Consider the following 8,042-nt stretch of genomic DNA (forward strand, 5'->3'; position numbering starts at 1 on the left):
AGAAGTTAGCACAATATTTGGCACACAACAAATGCTTAATATGTGTTTTTCGTTTGTTCATTAGTGAGATTACATGGCTTGACATTCCAAAAAGCAAAGTCAACTTAGGAAAGATAAGGGCTCAGAAGAACAGAATTCTGATGGCAGATACTAATTTTTCCAATGAGAAAGAAAAGGACGAGGTTCCTAAAGATACTAAAGTGACTGCATAGAATCAAGGATGTTGAAGAAATGGGAAAGAAACAGAGGTGGGTAACTGAGAGTGACTTACAAAGAATGGCATAAGCAGATAGCAAACAGTAGTGATAAAAGTTCCATATCTCATAACTTGAAAGCTTCTAAAAATGCTAGTGACAAGTATATTTTGGAAAGATTTGTTGGGGTCAAAAGGAGGAATTAGAAAGGGCTAGGATTACTGCTAGAAATGAATGGTATGATGATAATTGGTGGCAAAGAGAAGGCAGGACTACTCAACTCTTTTCCTATAGAGGAGAATAATCTCCAGAGGGGTAAGAATAAGACAAAAATAGCCAGCAGGGATTTTAAACTGCATATAATCAAGGAAATGGTATGAAAGCACTTACTTTCTTATCATGAATTCAAATTATCAAGTCTGGGCAATCAATACCTCTGGGTATTGAAAAATTTATACACGGAGTTCTTGAAACACTTTCAAAGGTTTTTTGAAAAACTGGGTAGAATGGGATGGCTAGCACAGGATTGGAAATGGACAGATGTTCTGATTTTCAAAGAAGGGTCTACAATACTCCGTCACTCTATGGGATGGGGATGCCAGTGATCATGGGACCTTGATAATTATTAGACTGGCCAATCAAAGAAATGTCATAGACCTACTATGCCAATATTTTAGGAGAGTACTTAACCATGTTTCCTGCAATGATAAGCAGTATGGAATAGTAAATAGATTCCTGGACTTAAAATCAGGAAGGTTTGTGTTTGAATCCCACCTCTGACACTTTCTAGCTTTGTGAGCATGAACAAAGTAATTTACCTTGTCTGAGCTTTGGTTTCCTCATCTGTTAAATGGAGATAATAATGTGGGGTTCAAACTTGGAAATTCCGTTAGAAACTCTGTTATTAATTTTATTGTTATTAATTACCTTTTATTTATTATTATTAATATCTTACTGACAAGGTGGAAACAAAGGGAGTGCAATTCATAATCTGTGACCAAATAATGGCAGAACTGGACCCAGAGAATATTTATTGTTTGATCAATGTCAATGTAGAAAGGGGTGGGATGGGTGTCCTTTAGCATAGGGTTCTATCTTTGCACCTGATCTTTATTATTGATTTGAGTAAAGACATAGAAGGCATGCTCATCAAATTTATGGATGGCATAAAGCTGGAGGGGATGGATAGATAATATGATGAATGAGAGAATCAGAAGACCAAAAAAATCTTAACAGGCACAAATGAACAGTCCTGCACTTGGGTTTAAAAAAATCAGTGTTATGAGTATAGAATGGAGCAGGTAGGACTAAGCAGCAGTTTGTGTGACAAAGATACAGAATTTTAATAGATTTGGGGAGGGGGTGACAGCAGACATGTGGGGAGTTTCCAGTGAACAATTCCCTCTAATAAAGGGAAATAAGACACTGTTCTGCAACTGCTAGTACTAGAGAGCTTCTAGGATGATATGAGGTTAAATAACTTGTTCAGGGTTAATGTTAAATGGTAGGAAATATGTCTCAGAGTGGGGATTTGAATTTGTCTCTGAGGCCAATTCTTAAATTGCTATGCCATGCTGGTATGACATGGCAACCAATGCAGTTAATGTGGTCTAGCGATACATTAATAGAAACAGTATCCAGAAGGAGGGCAGTCATGGAGTCTGTCCATGGGAGTCTGCCTTGGTCAGACCACATCTGAAACAGATATCATATTTTATGGAAACCATTGAAATGTTGGAGCAAGTTCAGAGGAGGGTGACAAGGATGGAGTTGGTTATGATGCTATGTGAAGATCTGCAATCTTCCCCCATCCAAAGGAGAGGGGAGGACCTGGGAGCATTTAGCTCAGGGAAGAGAAGATTAGGCAGGGACGTGGTAGCTATTTTCAAGCATCTAAGGGGCTGCCATATAAAAAAAGGAATTGAGTAGTTTCTCTTGGCCCCAGAAGTCAGAACTGGGATCGAAGAGTATGAGTGAGGAGGAGGTAGGTGTGTGATATAAGTAAAACTCTTTAAGTTTTTGAGCTGCACCAAATGGAATGTATGTCCTTGGAAAGAAGTCCTTTGCCACTGGGGACAAGATTCAGGCCAGAATGGGTTATAGTAGACTGGAAATAACAATGACTTTGAGTTAGAAGACCAGGATTCAAATTTCCACTTCTGAAGCTGACCACTTGTGTGACCTTGGGCAAGTCACTTCATTCAATCTCAGTTTCCTCACCTGTAAAATGAAGGGGTTGGGACCAGACAACCTTTGGGGTCCCTTCCAGGTCTAAAGATGTGATCTCACATCTCTTTATTTCTGTGAACCTCAGTTTTCTCACCTATAAAAAGAGGGGAGAAAACTAGATGACCTCTAAGCTGTACATCTATGATCTTATAATCCCAAAGCACTTCTAAGGCCCCTTCCAACTTTGAGATTCTTTGATTCAGTGAACATTATTGAACCAATGCCAGTCAATGAGCCTTTCCAAGCCACAGGGTGGGGAAGGGAAAGGAAGGGTAAGGAAGCAAAGGGAAGGGATGGGCAGGACTGCTTGGGTGCCAAACCACAGATGAGAAAAGCTCTTTCATGCAGAAGGCAATTTTGAAACAGGACCCTTTAAATAATCCAACTTCTCCTGACATTTATAGACGCTCAGACATTCACAGGAAAGGTACTTTCTCTTACGTCGACCGATTTCCACCAAGCTCAGCTCCAGAGAGCCCAGACAGACTATATTTGAAGTGCTAAATGTCACTGAGTCACAACGTGTGATTTTTCTCTACATAAAGAGGGGAAAACAGAGGGATCGGCTGTGATTTCCAGCCCCTTCAGGAAGCTGTCATTAGAAGGTTCTTGTTGAAGAAGAGGGAAAGCAAAACTCTCTGCAAGAGTTCTCACTATCATGACTGGGTGAGGAAAAAAAAAGGAAAGGAGAGAAATCTAGGTGTCATATCTGTAGGGAAAACACTTAGCAACAAAGTGCACAGACTGAAGGGATACCATCCACAGGATTCAGAAGACCTGTGTTCAAATCCTAGTTCTGACATTTTTTAGCTATGTGCTCCTTCCTAGGTTATTACCTTTGAGCCTCAGTTTCTCTACGTATCAAATGGGGACAATAATACTGTTTACACCTACCTCTATAGGGCTGTTGTGAAGAAAATACTTTGTAAGCCTTCAAGTGGCTTTATTATAAATGAACTGTTATTATTACGATTATGATTATGATTATTATGTGTGGAGATTGGTCACTATCACTTCCAAATCATAAATGGAAGGGTGTCAGGAGTAGGGGATAGGACATTAAATTTGGAGTTAGGATGGCCTGGATTTGAACCCCGTCTCAGACATTATTTGTATCATCCTGGGCAAGTCACTTAAACTTTTTTCATCTCAGTTTCCTCTTCTATAAAATAAGGAGGTTAGACTGCATGGCTTCTAAGTTTCCTTCTGGATCCAAACCTATGAGTTTATGAACTGAGCATGAGACCTCAAGGATGCCTAAGACAAAAACTGAAAATATCTTGCTAACTCAAAATTGTTAACTCAATTTTCTGGGAGACATTGTTTTAGGAAGGACATTGACAAGCTGAGAACATTTGAAGGAGGGCAGACTAATAGTGAAGGGCCTCAAAGTTATGCCACATGAGGACTGGTTGGAGGAACTCAAGATATTTAACCTGGAGAAGAGAAAACTCAGGGTGGGGGAGCGTGGTAGTTGTCTTCAAGTATTTGAAGATTTGTCACATGCGTGTGTATGGGTTCTCTGTGTTGTCTATGTAGGTTATGTGTGTGTGTGTCCATATGAGTCTGTCAGGAAGACCTGAGTTCATATCTGGCCTCAGACTCTAGCTGTGTGGCTATGTGACCCTAGGCAAGTCACTTTACACTGTTTGCCTCAGTTTCTTCATCTGTAAAAATGAGTTGGAGAAGGAAATGGCAAACCACCCCAGTATCTGTGCCAAGAAAACTCCAAATGGGGTCATGGAAAGTCAGACACAGCCAAAACAACTAAACAGCATTAGCAGCAACGACAGCGTCTTGACCTTCTCACCAAATAGCAGATCCACAATGAAGTAGATAATATAGCGGATAATCAAAAAATCCATTTATCAAAGTCAATAGCAAAACAGAAACCAGAGGGGTCAGCTAGGTGGCGCAGTGGATAGAGGACCGGCCCTGGATTCAGGAGGAACTGACTTCAAATCCGGCCTCAGATACATAACACTTACTAGCTGTGTGACCCTGGGCAAGTCACTTAACCCCATTGCCTAGCCAAAAGAAAACCCCCAAAACCAAAAACAAAACAGAAACCAGAGAAAAATATACATAATGAGAATATGTACAAGACAATATATAGTGAATGTGAGTGAGATAGCTCAGGTCAACTGAGAAAGAGAGAGTGAGCTTAAGATCTCACCAATGGCAAATTCCTTGAAGTCTCTAGCGGATGCCCAATGGTGGGGGGAGGGAGGCAGCCCATTCCAATTTTAGACAGCTCTAGTTGTTAAGAATTTTTCCTTTCATCCAACCTAAACTTGCTTTTTTGCTAGTCTACCCATTACTCATAACTCTGAGCTCCGGGGTTAAGCAGAATAAGTCTAATCCCTCTTTTATGTGTAACTCTTGGATCAAAGGGCAATTTGCATAAGTGGAGCTTGATTGTACAATGCTACATGACTGCAAGAAGGATGGAGTTGGTGAGAAATGGAGGGGAGAGAAATTCTGGTCTTTGAGTTTCTAGCTTTGACAGAAAACCCGCCATTACAGACTCTCTTCAGATTCCTAGAAGGGAGAGAAAAACTCTTGGAAGGACATGCAGAGGAGCTGGAGCCTCAGTCATGTACCAATCCCCAGTTTACTCCCCAGAGACTTAGAAGAAATTTGCCACAGCTTTGGTTTCAAGCTGTTTCCCCATTCTGATTGCACTCCTCTTGACTTTCTCCAGTTCATCAGTTTCCTTCCCTGAGCATGTCTCCCAGAGCCAAGCACAAGCAGGTTCAGAAGAGCATAGATTTAAAGCTTGAAGGGATCTTAGAGATCATTGAATCCATCTCCATCATTTTATAGACGAGAAAATTAGGACACAAAGAAGTAAGTAATTCGGAGGATGGGGATTGAGCTTGATTTTGAAGGATAGAAAATATATGGACAGGTGGAAAGAAGAAGGGGAATGGCATTCTGATCCAGAGACAAATTCCCTGGAGGTTTCCTAAAGAATCCTAAAGAGCGTTCCTAAAGCAGACACTCTCTCATTCACAGAGTGAGCAGCGATGTCTCCTGATGGCATTTAAAGAAGTGGTCTTCAAGGACATCTCTCTTTCTCCATTTCCCATCTCTGTGCCTTTGCAATGACTCTCCCTCTTGCATGAAAATTCTTTCCTTCCTCACTCCTGCTTCGTAGAATTACTTCCTTCAGAATTTAGCCCAAGAACCATCTACTGAATGAAGCCTTTCCTGGTCCCCCCAACTGTTAGTGCATGCCCTCTCTGAATTAGTATGCATTCATTTTGTATTTATTCTGTATATGTAGACATTTCCTTTCCTGATCGAATGTAAGCTCCTTGAAGGAAGGGACTGTTTCACTTTGCCTCTGTATCTTGAATGCCTAGCACAGGGCCTAGAACATAGTAGGTGCTAAATACATTTATTAATAAATATACACATAATAGTAAGATACTTATGGATTGATTCTAAATAAAGTACTTTTATTCCTCCTATGGATTTTTCCATGGATTCTCAAGCTTGCCAACACATTACCCCCACCCCACCTGGCTGACTCACCCTGTCTATAAAGAATGGGAATGCATCTTAGATTGTTCAGATACGGAGTGTTTCAGTGAACCTAGTGTGTCCCATAAGGAAGCCTAAAACTCATGGCTGAAGGCAAAAGAGATACCCCCCTCCCTGGGACACATAGGCCATCATTCACTGTCTTGGCTGCCTTCCTGATGTTCATTGAACAACATCAGTGCAGCCATAAGGGAAACACCTAAGGATCCCAAAGCTCTACAGCCACCCTACTCTGTTGTAATATTCAGTTCCAGTCACCTCTATGCTTCCACTGCCTAATCTCATATAATCACTAGACAGTAAGACGGCTGCATGTGACAAATCCCATCCATCATTTGCCAGCTGTGTGGCCCTGGACAAGGCATTTAACCTCCATGGACCTCATCTATAGGCTGCTCTTTGGGATCAAGGGGCAACTTTTGCATGTTAGGCTGCTCCCTGAAGCCTCAATACACTGCCACTCACTGTTGATCAGAAGCACCAATTTCATGTCATGCAAAGAACACTGGCAGTATAGTCAGACAACCTGGGCTCAAACCTTAACTCTGCCTGTGCTGTTCATTCCTTTCAGTCATGGCCAACTCTCTGTGACCCCATTTGAGATCAAGCATTGGGGATATAAAGACAAAGCAGATACAGTCTCTGAACTCAAGAAGTTCACTTTCCGTAAGGGGTTAGATACTGGAGTGATTTGCCACTTCCTTCTCTATCTCACTTTCCAGATGAGGAAACTGAGACAAACAGGGTGAAGTGACTTGTCCAGGGTCACACAACTAATAAGTATCTGAAGCTGGATTTGAACTCAGGTATTCCCAACTCCAGGCCAGTGCTCTGTGAACTATGGTGCCATGCAGCTGCCCCAAGCTCTGTTATTTCCTATCTAAGTAAACTTGAGCTAGTTTTTTTATGTCTCTGCTCCTCACTTTCCTTATTTATATAATGAGGCAGTAAAGTAGGATGATTTCCAAGGTCCCTTCAGCTCTTCTTGTCTACACCACTCACTGGACACTTAGCCATTTCCATGTCGGGTGACTTCCTGTGTGTCCCAGAGCATGAGGCATGGTCAGTGGGGACAGTGACTACCTTTTGCTATTGGCACAATGGCTGATACGCACGTATGGGGAAAGACCCAAGGAGTTGATGCCTGGAAGTTCATAGTGAAGAACTCTCCAAGGTCCTGGATAAGAGAATAATAATGAGAACCATTTATGAAGCACTCCTTATAATAATCCTGGGAGGGCTATAGTTCCAGTGTTAGAACCCCCATTTTATGGATGAAGAAAGTGGGGTTCAGAGAGGAGACCTGACTTGTGCACGGTCAGACAGCTAGCAAGTATCAGAGCTTCCATTGGAATCCAGGTCTCCTGATGATGAGCCTAATTTTTGTCTATTACCCTGTGTTTCCTCTCTTGACTTTCATTAAAAAGGCATAGATTTCTTGTTTCAAAACTCTTCTGTTATTTAAAAAAAGGGAGTGGAAGCCACAGTGACCACTGAATCTGGCCCCAAACACATGAAATGGCTCCTTTCCCTCTGACTCTGGAGGAAAGAGGGATGGGGAGAAGGTGAGAGAGACACTAGTAAGAGAGAATTCAATAAGCATTGATTAAGCACCTACTATGTGGCAGGCACTTTGCTAGGCAATAGGGATAGAAAGACAGAAAAATGAAATAACAACACCTGCCCTCAAGAAGTTTACATTCTTCTAGGAAAGCAACATGTTCACACATGATTAAATCTAAGTTAAATGTAAAATAAATATAAAGTAATGGTAGGGAGGTAGGAGGAAAGGAGAAACAATTGAATGACTCAGGAAGTAGCGCTTGAGCAAAGCTTTGATGGAACTTAAGGATTTCTTGAAGTGATGGTAAAGAAAGAGATAATTCCAGGCTAGGGGCACAGCCTGGGCAAAGCTCTGGAGGCTGGATATGGAATATTGTGTAAAGGGAACCATAAGTAGACTAGTTTGGTGGGAACATAGATTATGTGAGATGGACTGATGTGAAAAGAAAGGTAGCAGCAGGGATATGCTGGTAAATGTTTAACAATTGGCTCCCTGGGAAAAATGTG

This window comes from Vombatus ursinus, unplaced genomic scaffold, assembly GCF_900497805.2.
Source record: "Vombatus ursinus unplaced genomic scaffold, bare-nosed wombat genome assembly UNPS02014768.1, whole genome shotgun sequence".
NCBI lineage: Eukaryota > Metazoa > Chordata > Mammalia > Diprotodontia > Vombatidae > Vombatus > Vombatus ursinus.